Source organism: Coregonus lavaretus, assembly GCF_964263955.1.
Source record: "Coregonus lavaretus genome assembly, chromosome: 2".
NCBI lineage: Eukaryota > Metazoa > Chordata > Actinopteri > Salmoniformes > Salmonidae > Coregonus > Coregonus lavaretus.
The window spans coordinates 31,606,208-31,627,893 of record NC_139989.1 but is presented as its reverse complement, the minus strand read 5'-3'; the positions used below and the strand labels follow the sequence as shown (position 1 = coordinate 31,627,893).

Here is a 21,686-nt window from a genome sequence, read left to right as displayed (position 1 = left end):
GTGTTCTTTGGATGCAACTCAGCATTCTTTGTCCTCCAAACACGACGAGTTGAGTTTTTACCAAAAAGTTCTATTTTGGTTTCATCTGACCATATGACATTCTCCCAATCCTCTTCTGGATCATCCAAATGCACTCTAGCAAACTTCAGACGGGCCTGGACATGTACTGGCTTAAGCAGGGGGACACGTCTGGCACTGCAGGATTTGAGTCCCTGGCGGCGTAGTGTGTTACTGATGGTAGGCTTTGTTACTTTGGTCCCAGCTCTCTGCAGGTCATTCACTAGGTCCCCTCGTGTGGTTCTGGGATTTTTGCTCACCATTCTTGTAATCATTTTGACCCCACGGGGTGAGATCTTGCGTGGAGCCCCAGATCGAGGGAGATTATCAGTGGTCTTGTATGTCTTCCATTTCCTAATAATTGCTCCCACAGTTGATTTCTTCAAACCAAGCTGCTTACCTATTGCAGATTCAGTCTTCCCAGCCTATTGCAGGTCTACAATTTTGTTTCTGGTGTCCTTTCACAGCTCTTTGGTCTTGGCCATAGTGGAGTTTGGAGTGTGACTATTTGAGGTTGTGGACAGGTGTATTTTATACTGATAACAAGTTCAAACAGGTGCCATTAATACAGGTAACAAGTGGAGGACAGAGGAGCCTCTTAAAGAAGAAGTTACAGGCAGAAATCTTGCTTGTTTGTAGGTGACCAAATACTTATTTTCCACCATAATTTGCAAATAAATTCATTAAAAATCCTACAATGTGATTTTCTGGATTTTTTTTCCTCAATTTGTCTGTTATAGTTGACGTGTACCTGTCATGTGAATTTCTATCTCTAATTCAACCTAAGCTTGAATCATTACCAGAGGTTGTAAGGCTCTGGTTTTAATCATAAATGATTCAAGGTCCATAACCACGAAGAAGGATTTTTTGTATGTTTATTCATGAAGAGCTCTGACGCCAAAAACACAAACATACGATTTTATACCTCCTGAACTTGACTCCTCCCACCTTTAGGTGGCTTTTCTAAACAGTTTCCGCCTTCCCCTTCACCCTTGAATGTTTAGTACCGCCCCCTCTGTTAGTGGGTTGACACTACATGATAATTCTAACATTTATACTGTATTTGGGGTGAAATCCTTTAGTCATTATTCTTAAAATCCAAATTAATCTAACAGTACCTATGATGAAAATTACAGGCCTCTCTCATCTTTTTAAGTGGGAGAACTTGCACAATTGGTGGCTGACTAAATACTTTTTTCCCCCACTGTATCTGTCTCTTTCCCTCCCTCTTCCCCCCCTCTCTCTCTAAGCAGTGGGGATCCAGACAGTCTTCCACTGGACGTCCTGTCTCCACATCTCCTCCAGGAGTGAGGGATGAGGCTGGGTCCAGTCTCTCCCTCCATCTTCCTCCTCCTGGCAGTGGAGCCACAGGCTCTTCAGAGGGCTGGCACATGTGTGCTGGAGGAACTGGCAACCCTGTGTGTGTGTGAGAGAGAGACCGACAGAGACAAAGATAGATTAACCTTAAACACAGGTCATTTACATACTCTACTGGAATACAATTAAGTGCTATTTGTTGTTGTGTGTGAGTATACAGGGGTCAAACACACCTCCATACTCCCCCAGTACCATATGGCCTTGATGACACTGTGATTGGCTAAAGCCTGGGTCAGCTGATCTCTGCCACCAGTTATAATGCTGACCTGGAAGATCTGAGGACTGGAGAACCTAGAGAGACAGGGAAGAGATGTGTTTAGGGGAAAATACATGCAAACGCACACACACGCAACAGCATACACAAGCAAGCGTGTGCACACAAACACACAGTTGAATCAAAATGTCAGGGGGCAGGACAGAACTCACTTGGATGAACTCTAGAGCAGGCAGGGGGTACTTTGGACTGGGCACCATGACGACAGCATTGCCCATGGCAACAGAAGCTGCCAGCAGGGAGACCATAGAGAGGAGGGGGGAGGAGTCAGGGAGAACCACACCCACCACTCCTAGAGCCTCAGGGATGGACAGAGCCGAACCGGACTGTGGGATGGGTTAGAGAACAGAAGATTAGAGAAGAGACACTTTATCTACAGTGTGACCGCCTGAAGTGGAGAGGCTTTGTTGGTGCCCTGTGTGCTAGCCAGAGCGTTGCGGGTGAGTGAGTAAGTGTTGAACATAAACAGCCAATAGTATTATACAAAAGTTACTACTATAGGACATAATACATAATATACAAATTCTCACCGGAACTCCGCCCCTTTCCTTATCACAGCGGGCAGCCCAAATCACAGAGCTGGGCGATGCTGAGCTCCACCTCCATGTCAGCCTCCTCCAATGAGAGGCCTGTCTGGGAGTGGAGTGACACGGCCATGTCCCGCCTCTTCAGTGCCAAGGTCTCAGCCAGAGAGAAGAGGGACTGAGCTCGGGCCACAGGGCTCTTCTTCATCCAACTGTCAGGAGAGAGAGAGAAAATATGCACTGAGTATACAAAACATTAAGAACACCTGCTCTTTCCATGACAGACTGACCAGGTGAATCGAGGTGAAAGCTATGATCCCTTATTGATGTCACTTGTTAAATCCACTTCAATCATTGTAGATGAAGGGGAGGAGAGAGGTTAAAGAAGGATTTTTAAGCCTTGAGACAATTGAGACATTTATTGTGTACAGTATGTGTGCCATTCAGAGGGTGAATGGGCAAGACAAATATTTAAGTGCCTTTGAGCGGGGTATGGTAGTAGGTGCCAGGTACACCGGTTTGTGTCAAGAACCTCAACACTGCTGGGTTTTTCACACTCAACAGTTTCTCATGTGTATCAAGAATGGTCCACCACCCAAAGGACATTCAGCCAACTTGACACAACTGTGGGAAGCATTGGAGTTACATGGGCCATCATCCCTGTGGAACGCTTTCGACACCTTGTAGAGTCCATGCCCCGACAAATTGAGGCTGTTCTGGGGGCAAAAGGGGATACAACTCAATAGTAGGAAGCTGTTCCTAATGTTTGGTATACTCTGTGTAAATCACACACAGAGACCCAGTCCCATATGCATTTTCTTTTCAAACTCCTTTCTTGCCAGTCATTTCGAAGGAGAGAAGGAAGGCATTTATACGTGATGGTCCATATTGTATAGAACCAAGAGTAAGATTAATGCTCCACTAAACGTACTCCGTAACCGCCTTCACCACACACTGTACAGAGGGGTCTGCACAGAGATGTTGATGCTTGCCAGAGGTAAAAGGAAAGGGAGATATCTAGTTGCACAACTGAATGCATTCAACTGTAATGTGTCTTCTGCATTTAACCCAACCCCTCTGAATCAGTGAGGTGCAGGGGGCAGAGACCAAGCTAGATTAACATTAAAACACAGCTAACTTAATACTCTACTGGAATCCAATTAAGTGCCATTTGTTGGTGTGTGTCCCCAATATGTGAGTATACAGGGGTCAAACACACCTCCGTACTGCCCCAGTACCATATGGCCTTGACGACAGTGTCGGTGACGTTTGGTGGATAAAAATCCAGCCTAAAGCAGAGCAGAGCTCACCCAGGTTGGACTTTAATGGCCGCCTCCACGGCGCTGCGAACATCTTTCCTCCCCCCATCAGGACAGTAGGCCAGCACAGCTCCCCCTGGTGCCAGGACACACACACTGCTGCCAGACTCCGACTTACACCGCTTCCCCCCCACATACTGCAGGTAGGAACGAGGGGTACTGAGGGAGAGATAGAAAGAGAGGAGATAATGAAGAACATTACAAGTGACTGAATAAGTACAAAAGCATCTTTAAAAGAAGTCAAGGAAGACACACACACCTGGATGAATTAGATCCCTCTGGAATGATGGCCGCTGATGCCGCTGTTCCAAACTTGGAGTAATCAACAGAGGCTGGAGAGTAGCGGGGTAGAGGAGGAAGGGCGGAGGAACTGGAACAGACCCTGGAAAAGAGGAGGAAAGAGTCATTTAGGAGACACTCAGACATAAGGCACTCTGTCTACAAACAACCTATAGCCCGACACCCTAGAAGGTATGTGTGAAGATCGGAAAAGATTGGATAATTACAAGCATTATCAACAAAATTCCCCCTGGACAGGGACAGAAAATGGCTATTGTCTATACCTCCTTCCCTCCGTCGATGCAGTTGCCACTCTCCTTGTGGCCAGAGAGAGGCAGGGAAGGGTCCATCACAGAATGGGAGTTTACCCACACTGAACCTACAGACAGGCTGGGGAGAGAGGTCGAGGAAGTGTTAATAAGGTGTGTATGTGTTACAGTGAGGGAAAAAGTATTTGATCCCCTGCTGATTTTGCACGTTTGCCCACTGACAAAGACATGATCGGTCTATAATTTTAATGGTAGGTTTATTTGAACAGTGAGAGACAGAATAACAACAAAAAAATCCTGAAAACACAAATGTTATTAATTGATTTGCATTTTAATGAGGGAAATAAGTATTTGACCCCTCTGCAAAACATGACTTAGTACTTGGTGGCAAAACCCTTGTTGGCAATCACAGAGGTCAGACGTTTCTTGTAATTGGCCACCAGGTTTGCACACATCTCAGGAGGGATTTTGTCCCACTCCTCTTTGCAGATCTTTTCCAAGTCATTAAGGTTTCGAGGCTGACGTTTGCCAACTCGAACCTTCAGCTCCCTCCACAGATTTTCTATGGGATTAAGGTCTGGAGACTGGCTAGGCCACTCCAGGACCTTAATGTGCTTCTTCTTGAGACACTCCTTTGTTGCCTTGGCCGTGTGTTTTGGGTCATTGTCATGCTGGAATACCCATCCACGACCCATTTTGAATGCCCTGGCTGAGGGAAGGAGGTTCTCACCCAAGATTTGACGGTACATGGCCCCGTCCATCGTCCCTTTGATGCGGTGAAGTTGTCCTGTCCCCTTAGCAGAAAAACACCCCCAAAGCATAATGTTTCCACCTCCATGTTTGACAGTGGGGATGGTGTTCTTGGGGTCATAGGCAGCATTCCTCCTCCTCCAAACACGGTGAGTTGAGTTGATGCCAAAGAGCTCGATTTGTGTCTCATCTGACCACAAAACTTTCACCCAGTTCTCCTCTGAATCATTCAGATGTTCATTGGCAAACTTCAGACGGGCCTGTATATGTGCTTTCTTGAGCAGGGGGACCTAGCGGGCACTGCAGGATTTCAGTCCTTCACGGCGTAGTGTGTTACCAATTGTTTTCTTGGTGACTATGGTCCCAGCTGCCTTGAGATCATTGACAAGATCCTCCCGTGTAGTTCTGGGCTGATTCCTCACCGTTATCATGATCATTGTAACTCCACAAGGTGAGATCTTGCATGGAGCCCCAGGCCGAAGGAGATTGACAGTTCTTTTGTGTTTCTTCCATTTGCAAATAATCTCACCAACTGTTGTCACCTTCTCACCAAGCTGCTTGGCAATGGTCTTGTAGCCCATTCCAGCCTTGTGTAGGTCTACAATCTTGTCCCTGACATCCTTGGAGAGCTCTTTGGTCTTGGCCATGGTGGAGAGTTTGGAATCTGATTGATTGATTGCTTCTGTGGACAGGTGTCTTTTATACAGGTAACAAGCTGAGATTAGGAGCACTCCCTTTAAGAGTGTGCTCCTAATCTCAGCTCGTTACCTGTATAAAAGACACCTGGGAGCCAGAAATCTTTCTGATTGAGAGGGGGTCAAATACTTATTTCCATCATTAAAATGCAAATCAATTTATAACATTTTTGACATGCGTTTTCCTGGATTTCTTTGTTGTTATTCTGTCTCTCACTGTTCAAATAAACCTACCATTAAAATTATAGACTGATCATTTCTTTGTCAGTGGGCAAACGTACAAAATCAGCAGGGGATCAAATACTTTTTTCCCCTCACTGTATATCTCATATTCCATTATTCATAGTCCATCAGGTAGGTTCTGGGTGACAGGAATTATAAATCTAATGCAGAGAGGATACACCACACAAAATGTTTTCAGCCGTGATGACTTGAGATTTATATTGGGAGACCAAGATAGTGTGTGTGTGTGTAAGTAAGTGTGGGTGTGTTTGTGTGTGTGAAAGTGTGTGTGAAAGTGTGTGTGTGTGTAAGTCCTGTACCTCTTGGCAGCCTCCAGGGCCAGAGTTAGGTCTTCAGTCCAGAGAGAGGCAGCCTGGCCATGAGGGATGTGGTTCCCTGTCAAGACAATACAGATAGACAGACGGATAGAGTTGGATAGATAACTGTTTCATTAGTGGTTGATGTTTGAGTGTGGTGTGGTCATAGAAATGGTATGGTCCTCCTTACCCAGAGTGACGCCCTCCTCGTGGCTCCTGAAGGAGAGGAGGGGTAGCAGAGGGCCGGGGGATGGGGTCACCACACAGGGGCAGGAGGGGGCTACTCCACACAGCACCGTGGGGGGATTGGTAGCACCGGAGGAGGGCTGGGAACACGGCTGGATCAGCTGATACAAGCAAAACACATAATTATGTTAACATTTATTAAAAAGGGACTTTTTTTTCATTCTGCTCAACACCATATCTAACAAAATGATGGTATAAACAAAGAAAATGCAAATGACAAAAAGCAAGAGGAAATAGTCCATATAGTCCAAGATGGAATTTCGAGTTGCAGTATTTGGAACTTGCATTGAATTTACTGCCTTCAGGACTTTTTGAAATGTTTTGATTATTTTGCTCACTGCAGGGCTTGTACAAAATGTTGCCCTCCTATGGCCTATATGGTATTGAATGACTGATGCCCCCCACCTGTACTAAGGGCTATACGCTATGAAAGTGACACGTAATTTACCAGGAAGTAGCCTTGTAGTCTTTGAACTTTTGTAGGCTTTTTGAATGGTCTTCAAGTGAAATATTTCACAAAAGGCATCTGGAGAAGTAAGTTCTTCCACAAACACTAATATAATTGTATATCTTAAATGACTGCGTTTTCACACATTTCATGATATAATCGTCAAGCCCATAAAAAAATTAGGGGACATGACCTGGAAGTAAAGGGGAAGGGGCAGTTACTTTCACAGGTTAGTGTGTACACCGAGTGTGCAAATCATTAGGAACACTTGCGCTTTCCATGACACAGACTGACCAGGAGAATCCAGGTGAAAGCTATGACCCCTTATTGATGTCATCTGTTAAATCCACTTCAATCAGTGTAGATGAAGGGAAGGCGACAGGTTAAAGAAGGATTTTTAAGCCTTGATACATGGATTGTGTATGTGTGCCATTCAGAGGGTGAATGGGAAAAACAAAATATTAAGTGCCTTTGAACTGGGTATGGTATTAGGTGCCAGGCGCACCGGTTTGAGTGTGTCAAGAACTGCAACACTGCTGGGTTTTTCATGCTCAACAATTTCCCGTGTGTATCAATAATGGTCCACCACCCAAAGGATATCCAGCCAACTTGACACAACTGTGGGAAGCATTGGAGTCAACATGGGCCAGAATTCCGGTGGAACGCTTTCGATACCTTGTAGAGTCCATGCCCCAACGAATTGAGTCTGTTCTAAGGGCAAAAGGGGGTGCAACTCAATATTAGGAAGGTGTTCCTAATATTTTGTACACTCAGTGTATGTGGTAGCCTAGTGGTTAAGAGTGTTGGGCCAGTAACCGAAAGGGTAATGTAAATGTAGTGACTGACCGTAACTCCCTGCTGTTGGGCCTCCTGTACTGCAGCGTCCACCAGCCTTCGGTCCCCCTCGGCCAGGAGAGGAACACTCTTCATCCCTGCCATCATAACCTTCAGACGGGCTACAACACTGTCCCACACTGACTCCTTGGCACTGAGGGAGAAGGGAGAGAAAGAGGGTGCGAGATAAAGATGTAGAGATCGGGGAGGGGGGAGAAAGAGAGAGAGGGCAGGTTGTTTCATTAGATTAGTCTACTGTTCAGATCAGTCATATAGGCCTATTGAGTCAGTGAGAGAGGGCTTTAAATGTATATATTTCTGTGCTAGTTTCTAGAGCGAGGGAGAGGTCCAGATCTGTCATACTGTACAACACTGTGGCCATGCTTCGGATTGCATATTATTATTTCACTGGAATCTCTTGATTCATTTTCTGATTTGGCTTCAAATAACGAGTGAGAAAAGAAAGAAGAAAGCCATCTGTTTCACCTCTCTGTTCTTCTTAAAGGCGGTCTCTATCACTCCATCCACAGCGCTGTCGATATCGGCAGACTCAAAGATGATGAAGGGACAGGTGGCTCCGAGGGAGAGGGAGAGCGAGACGGGAACACCCATGCCTGCTGTGGCCCTGCACAGCATCTCTCCATCCTGAAAAATAAGAAAAGAGGAAGTTCACAATCCAAAGCACACCACACACGATTGTCGTGGGACAACTGTCAATTCACTGCTGCACCAATAGAAAATGTTCACTTCACACAGCTAATTAGTCCCATAACATTTACATAGAATTCTGGTCATTCAGCAGATGCTCTTATCCAGTCAGTGCATTCAACTAAAGGTAGATAAAACAACCGCATATCACAGTCATAGCAAGTAAATACATTCCTCAATGAAGAAGCTATCAGCAAAATTAGTGCTAGTAAGAAGAGACAAGTGTTAGTGGTGCAAGAAGATGCATACAGGAAAAATACATCAAAAGGAAGTATACGCCCTATTGACTAAAACATTGGTTTGAGAGTGTGTGTGTGTGTGTGTGTGTGTGCGCACCTTTTTGTTGCCACTGTAAGTGACATAGCTGATGTGGTCTCCCGAGTGGCGCAGTGGTCTAAGGCACTGCATCGCAGTGCTAGCTGTGCCACTAGAGATCCTGGTTTGAATCCAGGCTCTGTCGTAGCCGGCCGCGAACGGGAGACCCATGGGGCGGCGCACAATTGGCCCAGCGTCTAGTAGGGGAGGGAATGGCCGGCAGGGATGTAGCTCAATTGGTAGAGCATGGCGTTTGCAACGCCAGGGTTGTGGGTTCAATTCCCACGGGGGGCCAGTATGAAAAAATAATAATGTATGCACTCACTAACTGTAAGTCGCTCTGGATAAGAGCGTCTGCTAAATGACTAAAAATGTTTTTTTTTTAAATTTGGGGGTTTTGAGCCACTTTAGAACCCAGTGACAAAACGTTGCCCGTCACCACATTTAGCACCCCCGCAGGAAGTCCCGCCTCCACAAACAGCTGAGCCAATAAGAGAGCAGGAGGAGCTGTCCCCACGCCAGGGATCGCCACCACTGCGTTGCCTGGGAAACAGAAACGTTAAGGTCACAAACGGTAGGGTATCTTTGTCAGGGTAGAATGTGACAGGGTCCATTTTGAAACGGTTTGTTTTCATGACTTTCTCGGAAATTAACCTTTGGTCATATTGATTAGATAGCCTGGATCTTTACCTGTGTGTGTGTATGTGTTTGTGTCATACCCATGGCCAGTGCAGGTAAGACTTTCAGCATGAGAAAGTAGAGAGAACAGTCATCAGAGACAACCACTGCCACCACACCTGAAAGACACAAACACAGAGTACATTCAATACACACACTTCACAATCACAGTTGTACAATACTAAGGATAGATCTCCACCACGCACATGCACACACAGATAAAGATTCACGTACAAACACGTGCACACACACGCGCGTACGAATGGCCTTACCACGTGGTGTCCAGTCAGGAATGAGGGAGTCTCTGAGCTGAGCCCAGTAGAGTAGTACTGCAGCAGTCTGACCAGTGCTGAAGGGGAACTGGGAGACTGGGCCAGGTCGCACAGCTCTGACAGACACTGACCGCATCTCTGGAGGCCACTCACCAACCTGACACACACACAAACGCGGACCGATGGATGCACACACGCGAGCACACATACACGAAGAGACAACAGACGTGATACAGATAATACAGAACATTTCTCAAATGCTAACTTGAATTTGCCCGGCATAAATATTAAATATTAAATTGTGGTCTGTAGTGTAGTGTTTGTGTTTATGGTTGCCATGGAGCCTAGTGGCAGCTTTGGTAGTTTACTCCTGCAAAATTATACGTAATTATTTGTTTAAAGTGTTTTTAATGTGCATTGTTTTTATCAACTTTTTTATATTTTCTATATATATTTTCAAGTATAGAACACAGGAATCTCGTTTTTGTATTGGTGGGCCTCAGTGAACCCTAGACAGAGGTGAAGTGGTGTTGTATCAGTGAATCCTAGACAGAGTTGAAGGGTTGTAGTGTGTATCAGTGAACCCTAGACAGAGGTAAAGGTGTGTAGTGTGTATCAGTGAACCCTAGACAGAGGTGAAGGGTTGTAGTGTGTATCAGTGAACCCTAGACAGAGGAAGGGTTGTAGTGTGTATCAGTGAACCCTAGACAGGGGTGAAGGGTTGTAGTGTGTATCAGTGAACCCTAGACAGAGGTGAAGGGTTCACTGATAATCCATCTACCTTGCGTATCTGTTTGGACAATTTGCACATTCGGATCGAAATTACTGTTAATTAATATCATCACCCCTTTTGAGTTTCTTTGCCCATGGGAGAAGTATATTTGCCCCCCCCCCCCCCCCTATTTCCATGCAACTTCATCTATAATTGTTGAATGAGTTTCCTGTAAACAATATATATTATATTCCTTCTCTTTGAGCCATGTAAATATTGTTCTTCTTTTGTTATTATCTGCTAAGCCATTACAATTATAACTGGCTATACTTATTTCACCATATACCATAAATCTATTTATCATTATATATGTTTGTAAATTTACCAATAAAAAATACCATAGTGATTGTGTCCATATAGCTGTACCATGATATTTGTATTGCTACTAAGTAACCCTCCAATTGTTCTCCCCATCCCAAAGTCCATCATTACATTAAGACATGAAGGTTAATCAATACAGAACATTTCAAGAACTTTGAAAGTGCAGTCGCAAAAACCGTCAAGCGCTATGATGAAACTGGCTCTCATGAGGACCGCCATAGGAAAGGAAGACCCAGAGTTAACACTGCTGCAGAGGATAAGTTCATTAGAGTTAACTGCACCTTAGATTGCAGCACAAATAAATGCTTCACAGAGTTCAAGTCACAGACACATCTCAAGATCAACTGATCAGAGGAGACTGCGTGAAATCAGGCCTTCATGGTCGAATTGCTTCTACCCCTCCCCCCCCCCCCCAAAAAAAAGAAAAAAAAGTATAATTGTAAAGTGGTTATCCCACTGGCTATAGGGTGAATGCACCAATTTGTAGTCGCTCTGGATAAGAGCGTCTGCTAAATGATGTAAATGTGCCCTTGAGCAAGGCACTTAACCCTAATTGCTCCTGTAAGTCGCTCTGGATAAGAGCGTCTGCTAAATGACTAAAATGTAAATGTAAAATGTAAACCACTACTAAAGGACACCATTAAGAAGAAGAGACTTGCTTGGGCCAAGAAACACGAGCAATGGACATTGGACCGGTGGAAATCTGTCCTTTGGCCAAATTGGAGATTTTTGGTTCCAACCGCTGTGTCTTTGTGAGACGCAGAGTAATTGAACGGATGATCTCCGCATGTGTGGTTTTCACCATGAAGTATGGAGGAGGAGGAGTGATGGTGTGGGGGTGATTTATTTAGAATTCAAGGCACACTTAACCAGCATGGCTACCACAGCATTCAGCAGCGATACACCATCCCATCTGGTTTGCGCTTAGTGGGACTATAATTAGTTTTTCAACAGGACAACGACCCAAAACACCTCCAGACTGTGTAAGGGCTATTTGACCAAGAAGGAGAGTGATGGAGTGCTGCATCAGATGACCTGGCCTCCACAATCAACCGACCTCAACCCAATTGAGATGGTTTGGGATGAGTTGGACCACAGAGTGAAGGAAAAGCAGCCAACAAGTGCTCAGCATATGTGGGAACTCCTTCAAGACTGTTGGAAAAGCATTCCAGGTGAAGCTGATTGAGAGAATGCCAAGTGTGTGGAACGCTGTCATAAAGGCAAAGGGTGGCTATTTGAAGAATCTCAAATATAAAATACATTTTGATTTCTTTAACACTTTTTTGGTTACTACATGATTCCATATGTGTTATTTCATAGTTTTGATGTCTTCACTATTATTCTACAATGTAGAAAATAGTAAAAATAAAGAAAAACCCTTGAATGTTTAGGTGTGTCCAAACGTTTGACTGGTACTGTATATATATTTGCTACTGCTCAAAAAAAAATATATTGGTCGACCAACAGCCTATCGACCAAACAATCGACCAGTCGACTAACTGGGGTCAGCCCTAAAAAATTATGTGACAGGTGAAATGAAGAACGCGTCTCTTCTTCATCTCTTAATGTATTGCACAAGTTCACTGCAGGTATTTACTAAAAAAGTAGCACCAAAAAAATCAGAAAGTTTCAACGGTATTACCTGTATTGAAAAACCATCCTGTGGCTATTTCCAAATACCCCGGTATACAGCATATACGGTATACCGCCCAAGCCTAGTACAAGCAATGAGATTGAGCTGTCCAGTGTAATCAGAGAACTGCCTGACATTCCCACTGAACCCCTGCAGTAGAGTGGGATATCCCTTGAGTTACCAAAAGGGGCTGAGGGTGAGACACAAAGCAGTCTCCTCAACCTTGGCCTCAGACCACGACACCTCCGATGTTGTGTCAAGTGTTTGAGGTGTCTTCAGAGCCTTCTCCTGAGCAGCTGCAGGAGATTGAGCTGTAGCCAACATGCGGTCAGGAGCTTGATCCAGTGACTAAATGGGCTGACAATTCCCCAAGCAAGCCCTAGTGACATGCAAAGGGTCCGAAGACCGTCTAACATACACTAGCCCAGGGCTCATTAAAGATGAGGATGGTGATGATAGTATCCTACCCAGTGTAAGGTACTTAAAACCTGCCCAGCTCTTACAATACCAAGTTCCCTGAGCCTACAACCAACTCTCTGGATCCACCTGCCAAGAGATGATGAGCTGGAAATGCCTCTCAAAAGGAGGCCTGTGGCCCGCCACACTAGCACAGTATCTTTTACTTCCTACATACTTCCAAGGGACCCAATCCCAAAATATACTTCTGAAATGCTGCTGTCAAAACGCTGCCGTGATGACACAGAAGATGAGGATGAGCTCAACTGCAGCAGGAGTTCAAAGGTTGAAAAGACTGATAATGTCTCCATTACTATTCTCAATTCAGGTGAGGGTGTACCTTTAGACCGGCCCCATTTTCAGCCAACCCCTGGTAGAGAAAGCCCTACACTTGTTGGGGATTGTAGTAAGGGTCTGGGCCCTGGAACTGAATATGCTGGGTTGAGTTCCCCCAGCCAGAGTCCCTTGTGCAAGAGGAGAGGGTGTGGAGTGATGATGATGATGTCAACCATCAGCCCCCCCAGCAGCCCAGAGGCAGACATACAGCTCCGCAAGAGAAATAAGTCAGACAGGAAGGTCCCCAAACACTGAGACTGATAGAGATAAGAGCATCTTCTGCCTTCAAATTCAACCCCAGCATCTATTTCTATATCTACAGTGGGGGAAAAAAGTATTTAGTCAGCCACCAATTGTGCAAGTTCTCCCACTTAAAAAGATGAGAGAGGCCTGTAATTTTCATCATAGGTACACGTCAACTATGACAGACAAATTGAGCATTTTTTTTCCCAGAAAATCACATTGTAGGACTTTTAATGAATTTATTTGCAAATTATGGTGGAAAATAAGTATTTGGTCACCTACAAACAAGCAAGATTTCTGGCTCTCACAGACCTGTAACTTCTTCTTTAAGAGGCTCCTCTGTCCTCCACACGTTACCTGTATTAATGGCACCTGTTTGAACTTGTTATCAGTATAAAAGACACCTGTCTACAACCTCAAACAGTCACACTCCAAACTCCACTATGGCCAAGACCAAAGAGCTGTCAAAGGACACCAGAAACAAAATTGTAGACCTGCACCAGGCTGGGAAGACTGAATCTGCAATAGGTAAGCAGCTTGGTTTGAAGAAATCAACTGTGGGAGCAATTATTAGGAAATGGAAGACCACTGATAATCTCCCTCGATCTGGGGCTCCACGCAAGATCTCACCCCGTGGGGTCAAAATGATCACAAGAACGGTGAGCAAAAATCCCAGAACCACACGGGGGGACCTAGTGAATGACCTGCAGAGAGCTGGGACCAAAGTAACAAAGCCTACCATCAGTAACACACTACGCCGCCAGGGACTCAAATCCTGCAGTGCCAGACGTGTCCCCCTGCTTAAGCCAGTACATGTTCAGGCCCGTCTGAAGTGTGCTAGAGTGCATTTGGATGATCCAGAAGAGGATTGGGAGAATGTCATATGGTCAGATGAAACCAAAATAGAACATTTTGGTAAAAACTCAATTCGTTGTGTTTGGAGGACAAAGAATGCTGAGTTGCATCCAAAGAACACCATACCTACTGTGAAGCATGGGGGTGGAAACATCATGCTTTGGGGCTGTTTTTCTGCAAAGGGACCAGGACGACTGATCCGTGTAAAGGAAAGAATGAATGGGGCCATGTATCGTGAGATTTTGAGTGAAAACCTCCTTCCATCAGCAAGGGCATTGAAGATGAAACGTGGCTGGGTCATTCAGCATGACAATGATCCCAAACACACCGCCCGGGCAACGAAGGAGTGGCTTCGTAAGAAGCATTTCAAGGTCCTGGAGTGGCCTAGCCAGTCTCCAGATCTCAACCCCATAGAAAATCTTTGGAGGGAGTTGAAAGTCCATGTTGCCCAGCGACAGCCCCAAAACATCACTACTCTAGAGGAGATCTGCATGGAGGAATGGGCCAAAAGACCAGCAACAGTGTGTGAAAACCTTTGACCAGTGTCATTGCCAACAAAGGGTATATAACAAAGTATTGAGAAACTTTTGTTATTGACCAAATACTTATTTTCCACCATAATTTGCAAATAAATTCATTAAAAACCTACAATATGATTTTCTGGGAAAAAAAATCTCATTTTGTCTGTCATAGTTGACGTGTACCTATGATGAAAATTACAGGCCTCTCTCATCTTTTTAAGTGGGAGAAGTTGCACAATTGGTGGCTGACTAAATACTTTTTTTCCCCACTGTATATCTATAAGATATAGTGACAATTGTAGTAACAATAAAATAAGAATTCAGCAGCATCATAATGCAGCATAATGTAGTCGTTTTCTCCCCCCAGTGTTGTGGAAGAAATGTGTGGCATGGACTGAATTTCAATATATTTGACATAATTGTCTTATAATGTAGGCCTATTAAAATGTTGACAGGTAGACATGAATGGGACCAATTCTGAGTTGTGCTATGCTCACATTTGATTGGCTGCAGAGACTGACACCTCCAACCCAGAGTAACCAATAAAAGAATAGGGCAAAAAATAAAAAGATTAGGGTGTCAGATATTGACAGAGTAGTCAGGTCATGGTACACTTTTCACCAGTTCCAAGCACATCCTACTGCACATAATCTAGCAAAAGCTACATTTATGAAATGCAATCTGGACATGTTAGGTGGTTAGCTGTTGAAAGAGTCGGGCTGTTCAGACAGACTGCTGTTCTATACAGAAGATCCCACCCAACTTGACCCCCAGGGCCACACAGACCCCATCACACATTGTCAGACAATCACGCCTTGTGAGTAAGTTACAGTAATAAACTTCACATGGTAATAGCCAGCTAACAGAAATCATATTTTCTAAGACATACTGTAAAACGTGATGTACAAGAGTGAAGTTAAAATGTCATTACATGGGTGACATTCTAACAAAATGTTATTTCGAGTAAATTCACCTCAAAGGTGGTTTTATGTCTTACCACTACTTAGACCTATGCAACAAATATCTCGACACTTGTGCAGCAAATACATATTTTTTGTTTTGTTTTTACCTGAGCAGTAGCAGTGCTGGAACTACTCGGTCCATACTCCATAGATTGAAAGATATCGTGGACTGTCTTGGTGGTGCTGCCAGAATCCTGAGAAAAGCACACACACACAATATCAAAAGGACAACATCACAATACAGAATTCCTAGCCTGGTCCCAGTTCTGTTTGTGCTGTCTAGCCAACTCGTACTGTCATTGTCGACAATGATCTGGGACCAAGCTACAGATTTTCAAGTTGATAGGGCGGCAGGTAGCTTAGTGGTTAAGACCGTTGTGCCAGTAACCGAAAGGTTGCTGGTTCTAATCCCCGAGCCGACTAGGTGAAAAATCTGTCGATGTGCCCTTGAGCAAGGCACTTAACCCTAATTGCTCATGTAAGTCGCTCTGGATAAGAGCGTCTGCTAAATGACTAAAATGAAATGAAAATGAATGATACAATGTTGCAAGAAGTAACTTTTAACTTGTGTTGATCATCAACATGACACTATGTATCAGTGATGGAATGACACTGGCTTGCTTGTTCTGTAGTCCGTCAGCGTGCTAACCAGAAATAATGCTAGCTAGCTTCGCTAAATCTGTGGTGTGGTCTGACAGTTCAGATATCAAAAGAAAAGTTCCCCACGACGACTACAACGTCCTGAAGAAAGATTGTTCTGCCCTGTCGCGCTAACTCCCTCCCACTTTACTAGCTTAGTTGCTACCCTCTCTGCTTTAGCTAGCCGGACAAAAATCAACTAGCTACAGTAGCTTCCTAGCTAGCTTGCACAGCAGCCAAATAATCAGCTAGCATGTTGTGTATGTTAGCCAGTTTCCACACGGACACATAATTTTTATTTATTTAACCTTTATTTAACCAGGTAAGCCAGTTGAGCACAAGTTCTCATTTACAACTGCGACCTGGCCAAGATAAAGCAAAGCAGTGCGATAAAAACAACAACACAGAGTTACATATGGGATATGTGGGGATTTATTATTCTCATAATTGATGGGATGACTAACTTAGAAAGAATGCACTAATGATTAAAGCATAAAAGGTCTGGACTATGCTGATGTGGGTTGTTTCACCTGGCAAGCTGTGATTAATGTGAGGAGCTGTTTTAGGGGGTAAGATGAGATAAGAATTAGTGTCTCCAAATACTAGACTACACTGCTTCTTTGTGATCTGTGAACCGTCCTTGGACGTAGGAATGGTGTCTAGGGGAGCTGGCTCTTCTCACCATGACAGGTTGTTATGATAAGAACTTATGCCTGGCAACAGTGTGCAACGGTGGAGCGCCAAGGGCCTGGGACCAGCCGGTGCGCCAACGGATTGGCTGAGTAAGTCTAAACCACGCTCAGTCTCTACTCTGATAGGCCCAGCTGTCAGGGCGTGCTGTAGGTGTAGTGGTGGAATCAAACGCAGGACTCAGAACGATAATCCAAAGACTTGTATTAAAGCCAAAACCAAGGCAAAAGGACAACTTGCCCGAAGGCGAAAATACGCACGAAGGCGAAATAGTAACAGCGCACAAACAGGTGCGAAAATACTCCAGCGCAGTGGAGAGAAGCTCAACCGAGCGAAACACACGACCGACGTAAAATCAATTACACACAACACTAGACAAACACAACGAGAAACTTATAGGACACTAATTACGCCAAAATAGAAACAGGTGTGAAAACAAACAGACAAAAGCAAACGAACATGAAACATACAACGGTGGCAGCTAGAATTCCGGAGACGACGAACGCCGAAGCCTGCCCGAACAAGGGAGAGAGGCAGCCTCGGCCGAAACCGTGACACCAGCAGAGAGCGGGAACTAAAAACTGTCCCGAGTATTTGAAGAAGAATCTGTAACAATGGATTAGTTCTCTGTCTGCCCTGCGTGGTATTTCAGTGAGCCCGTATATACGAACATCATATTTACCATTGAAGTATTTGCATTAATAAATACTAGACTAACTTGGATACTGTGTAATGACCTCTTTTGTCCCAAATACCAGATTTGAATTGACGCAACTTAACAGGTAAAACAAAACATAAAGTCAAAAATACAACAGAAAATATATATACAGTGTGTGCAAATGGTAAGGCAATAAATAGGCTATAGTGCAAAATAATTACAATTAGTATTAACACTGGAATGATAGATGTGCAAGAGATGATGTGCAAATAGAGATACTGGGTGCAAATGAGCAAAATAAATATCAATACAGGGATGAGGTAGTTGGGCGGGCTAATTTCAGATGGGCTGTGTACAGGTGCAGTGATCGGTAAGGTGCTCTGACAACTGATGCTTAAAGTTAGTGAGGGAGATAAGTGTCTCCAGCTTCAGAGATTTTTGCAATTTGTTCCAGTCATTGGCAGCAGAGAACTGGAAGGAATGGCGGCCAAAGGAGGTGTTGGCTTTGGGGATGACCAGTGAGATATACCTGCTGGAGCCCACACTATGGGTGGGTGTTGCTATGGTGACCAATGAGCTAAGATAAGGCGGGGATTTGCCTAGCAGTGATTTATAGATGGCCTGGAGCTAGTGGGTTTGGCGACGAATATGTAGTGAGGACCAGCCAACAAGAGCGTACAGGTCACAGTGGTGGGTAGTATATGGGGCTTTGGAGACAAAACGGATGGCACTGTGATAGACTACATCCAATTTGCTGAGTAGAGTGTTGGAGGCTATTTTGTAAATGACATCGCCGAAGTCAAGGATCGGTAGGATAGTCAGTTTTACGAGGGCATGTTAGGCAGCATGAGTGAAGGAGGCTTTGTTGCGAAATAGGAAACCGATTCTAGATTTAACTTTGGATTGGAGATTCTTAATGTGAGTCTGGAAGGAGAGTTTACAGTCTAACCAGACACCTAGGTATTTGTAGTTGTCCACATACTCTAGGTCAGACCCGTCGAGAGTAGTGATTTTAGTCGGGTGGGCGGGTGCCAGCGGCGTTCGATTGAAGAGCATGCATTTAGTTTTACTAGTGTTTAAGAGCAGTTGGAGGCTACTGAAGGAGTGTTGTATGGCATTGAAGCTCGTTTGGAGGTTTGTTAACACAGTGTCCAATGAAGGGCCAGATGTATACAAAATGGTGTCGTCTGCGTAGAGGTGGATCTGAGAGTCACCAGCAGCAAGAGCGACATCATTGATATACACAGAGAAAAGAGTCGGCCCAAGAATTGAACCCTGTGGCGCCCCCATAGAGACTGCCATAGGTCCAGACAACAGGCCCTCCGATTTGACACATTGAACTCTATCTGAGAAGTAGTTGGTGAACCAGGCGAGGCAGTCATTTGAGAAACCAAGGCTATTCAGTCTGCCAATAAGAATGCGGTGGTTGACAGAGTCGAAAGCCTTGGCCAGGTCGATGAAGACGGCTGCACAGTACTGTCTATTATCGATCACGGTTATAATATCGTTTAGGACCTTGAGCGTGGCTGAAGTGCACCCATGACCAGCTCGGAAACCAGATTGCATAGCGGAGAAGGTACGGTGGGATTCGAAATGGTCGGTGATCTGTTTGTTAACTTTGGTTTCAAAAACTTTCGAAAGGCAGGGCAGGATGGATATAGGTCTGTAACAGTTTGGATCTAGAGTGTCACCCCCTTTGAAGAGGGGGATGACCGCGGCAGCTTTCCAATCTCTGGGGATCTCAGACGTTACGAAAGAGAGGTTGAACAGGCTAGTAATAGGGGTTGCGACAATTTCGGCGGCTAGTTTTAGAAAGAAAGGGTCCAGATTGTCTAGCCCAGATGATTTGTAGGGGTCCAGATTTTGCAGCTCTTTCAGAACATCAGCTTTCTGGATTCGTGTGAAGGAGAAGCGGGGGGGGCATGGGCAAGTTGCAGCGGAGGGTGCAGAGCTGGTGGCCGGGGTAGTGGTAGCCAGGTGGAAAGCATGGCCAGCCGTAGCAAAATGCTTGTTGAAATTCTTGATTATTGTAGATTTATCGGTGGTGATAGTGTTTCCTAGCCTCAGTGCAGTGGGCAGCTGGGAGGAAGTGCTCTTATTCTCCATGGACTTTACAGTGTCCCAAAACTTTTTGGAGTTAGTGCTACAGGATACAAATTTCTGTTTGAAAAAGTTAGCCTTTGCTTTCCTAACTGCTTGTGTATATTGGTTCCTAACTTCCCTGAAAAGTTGCATATCGCGGGGGCTATTTGATGCTAATGCAGTACGCCACAGGATGTTTTTGTGCTGGTCAAGGGCAGTCAAGTCTGAGGAGAACCAGGGGCTATATCTGTTCTTAGTTCTGTATTTTTTGAATGGGGCATGTTTATTTAAGATTGAGAGGAAATTACTTTTAAAGAACAACCAGGCATCCTCTACTGACAGAATGAGATCTATATCCATCCAGGATACCTGGGCCAGGTCAATTAGGAAGGCCTGCTCGCTGAAGTGTTTTAGGGAGCGTTTGACAGTGATGAGGGGTGGTCGTTTGACCGCGGACCCGTTACGGACGCAGGCAATAAGGCAGTGATCGCTGAGATCCTGGTTGAAGACAGCGGAGGTGTATTTAGAGGGTAAGTTAGTCAGGATAATATCTATGAGGGTACCCATGTTTACGGATTTAGGGTTGTACCTGGTAGGTTCGTTGATAATTTGTGTGAGATTGAGGGCATCTAGTTTAGATTGTAGGATGGCCGGGGTGTTAAGCATATCCCAATTTAGGTCACCAAGCAGTACGAACTCTGAGGATAGATGGGGGGCAATCAATTCACATTAGCGTGGGGGCTGGGCGTTCCTCTTTGAAGACCATGTATGTTGCATTGATCCGATCTGTAATAGACTATGCCAGTATAGCATATGGTTCGGCAGCCCGGACCTCACTGGAAAGGCTAGATGTCATACAGGGGCAAGGACTCAGAATATGTAGTGGGGCGTTTCGGACGTCCCCAGTAGCTGCATTATAGGTGGAGATGGGGGATATGCCATTGCAGATTAGGAGACAGCAGCTGGCAATGAATTATTGGCTCAACCTACAAGGACATGGGTGTCTCATCCTGCGAAAGGGATTTTACAGGCATGCTGGGAACATGAGCGATCATCTGGCTGTATAGACGGCGGAGCTGGTGGCCATACTGTTGACCTTGCAGTGGGTGGAGTAAGTCAAACAAGACAGAGTAGTTATTTGCTCTGATTCATGTGCAGTGTTAATGAGTCTCCAGTCCTTTAGCTCACGTAGCAGACAAGACCTGCTTTATGAGGTGCTACAAACCCATGGCAGGATTAAACAGATGGGTATTCAGATAAGATTTACTTGGGTCCCAGTTCCATGTGGGGGTGGAGGGGAACGAGGCAGTAGATGAACAGGCTAAACAAGCACTTAGTAGTGGGGATGTTGATGTTGAAGTTTCAATGAGCAAGGCAAAAATACTGATATATACAGTGATGGTGCAGAGATGGTAGGAGCAGTTGAATAGAGATAATAAGGGAAGGCATTTATTTCAAGTACAGAGGAAAGTCGGGGAGGAGAGGACGGCAGGAAGGGACAGAAGAGAGGAGGCTATTTTTACTAGATTAAGGGTGGGACACAGCCAGTTGAATAAGACATTAAATGTGATAGGAAAGCATCCAACAGGAAAGTGTGATTATTGTCAGGAAACAGAGACCGTGGAGCATGTATTGCTACAGTGTGGGCAGTATCAGAGGGAAAGAGATAGAATGTGATCTAGTATGAGGGAGAAGGGGATACAGGACATTCGTTTAAAGAGTATATTGAGTAGAACGTCATTAGATATAGTCTAAAATATGTTTTTATCTTTTTTAAGAGCAACGGGGCTGGCAGGTCTCTGGCCCACACTCCAGTACAGTAGGTGGCGGTAATGCACCATAACGTTGGATGTCAACCGCCGATAATCCCCACTGAAGAAGAAGAAGAAGAAGAAGAAGAAGAAGAAGAAGCAGAAGCAGAAGATACATTAGCG

General features: G+C 44.8%; 1 pseudogene across 1 annotated transcript; it reads right to left on the bottom strand.

The window, feature by feature from the left end:
* Positions 1–1,302: 1,302 nt before the first annotated feature.
* Positions 1,303–12,634, bottom strand: LOC311138727 (aldehyde dehydrogenase family 16 member A1-like; annotated as a pseudogene). The gene is made up of 16 exons: positions 12,492–12,634; positions 9,585–9,741; positions 9,354–9,431; positions 9,018–9,177; positions 8,656–8,683; positions 8,081–8,256; positions 7,624–7,765; positions 6,274–6,430; positions 6,087–6,162; positions 4,115–4,220; positions 3,811–3,933; positions 3,543–3,710; positions 2,239–2,444; positions 1,861–2,034; positions 1,608–1,725; positions 1,303–1,473 (listed from the first exon to the last, which is right to left on the bottom strand). The product of its transcript is annotated as an aldehyde dehydrogenase family 16 member A1-like (transcript).
* Positions 12,635–21,686: the final 9,052 nt, after the last annotated feature.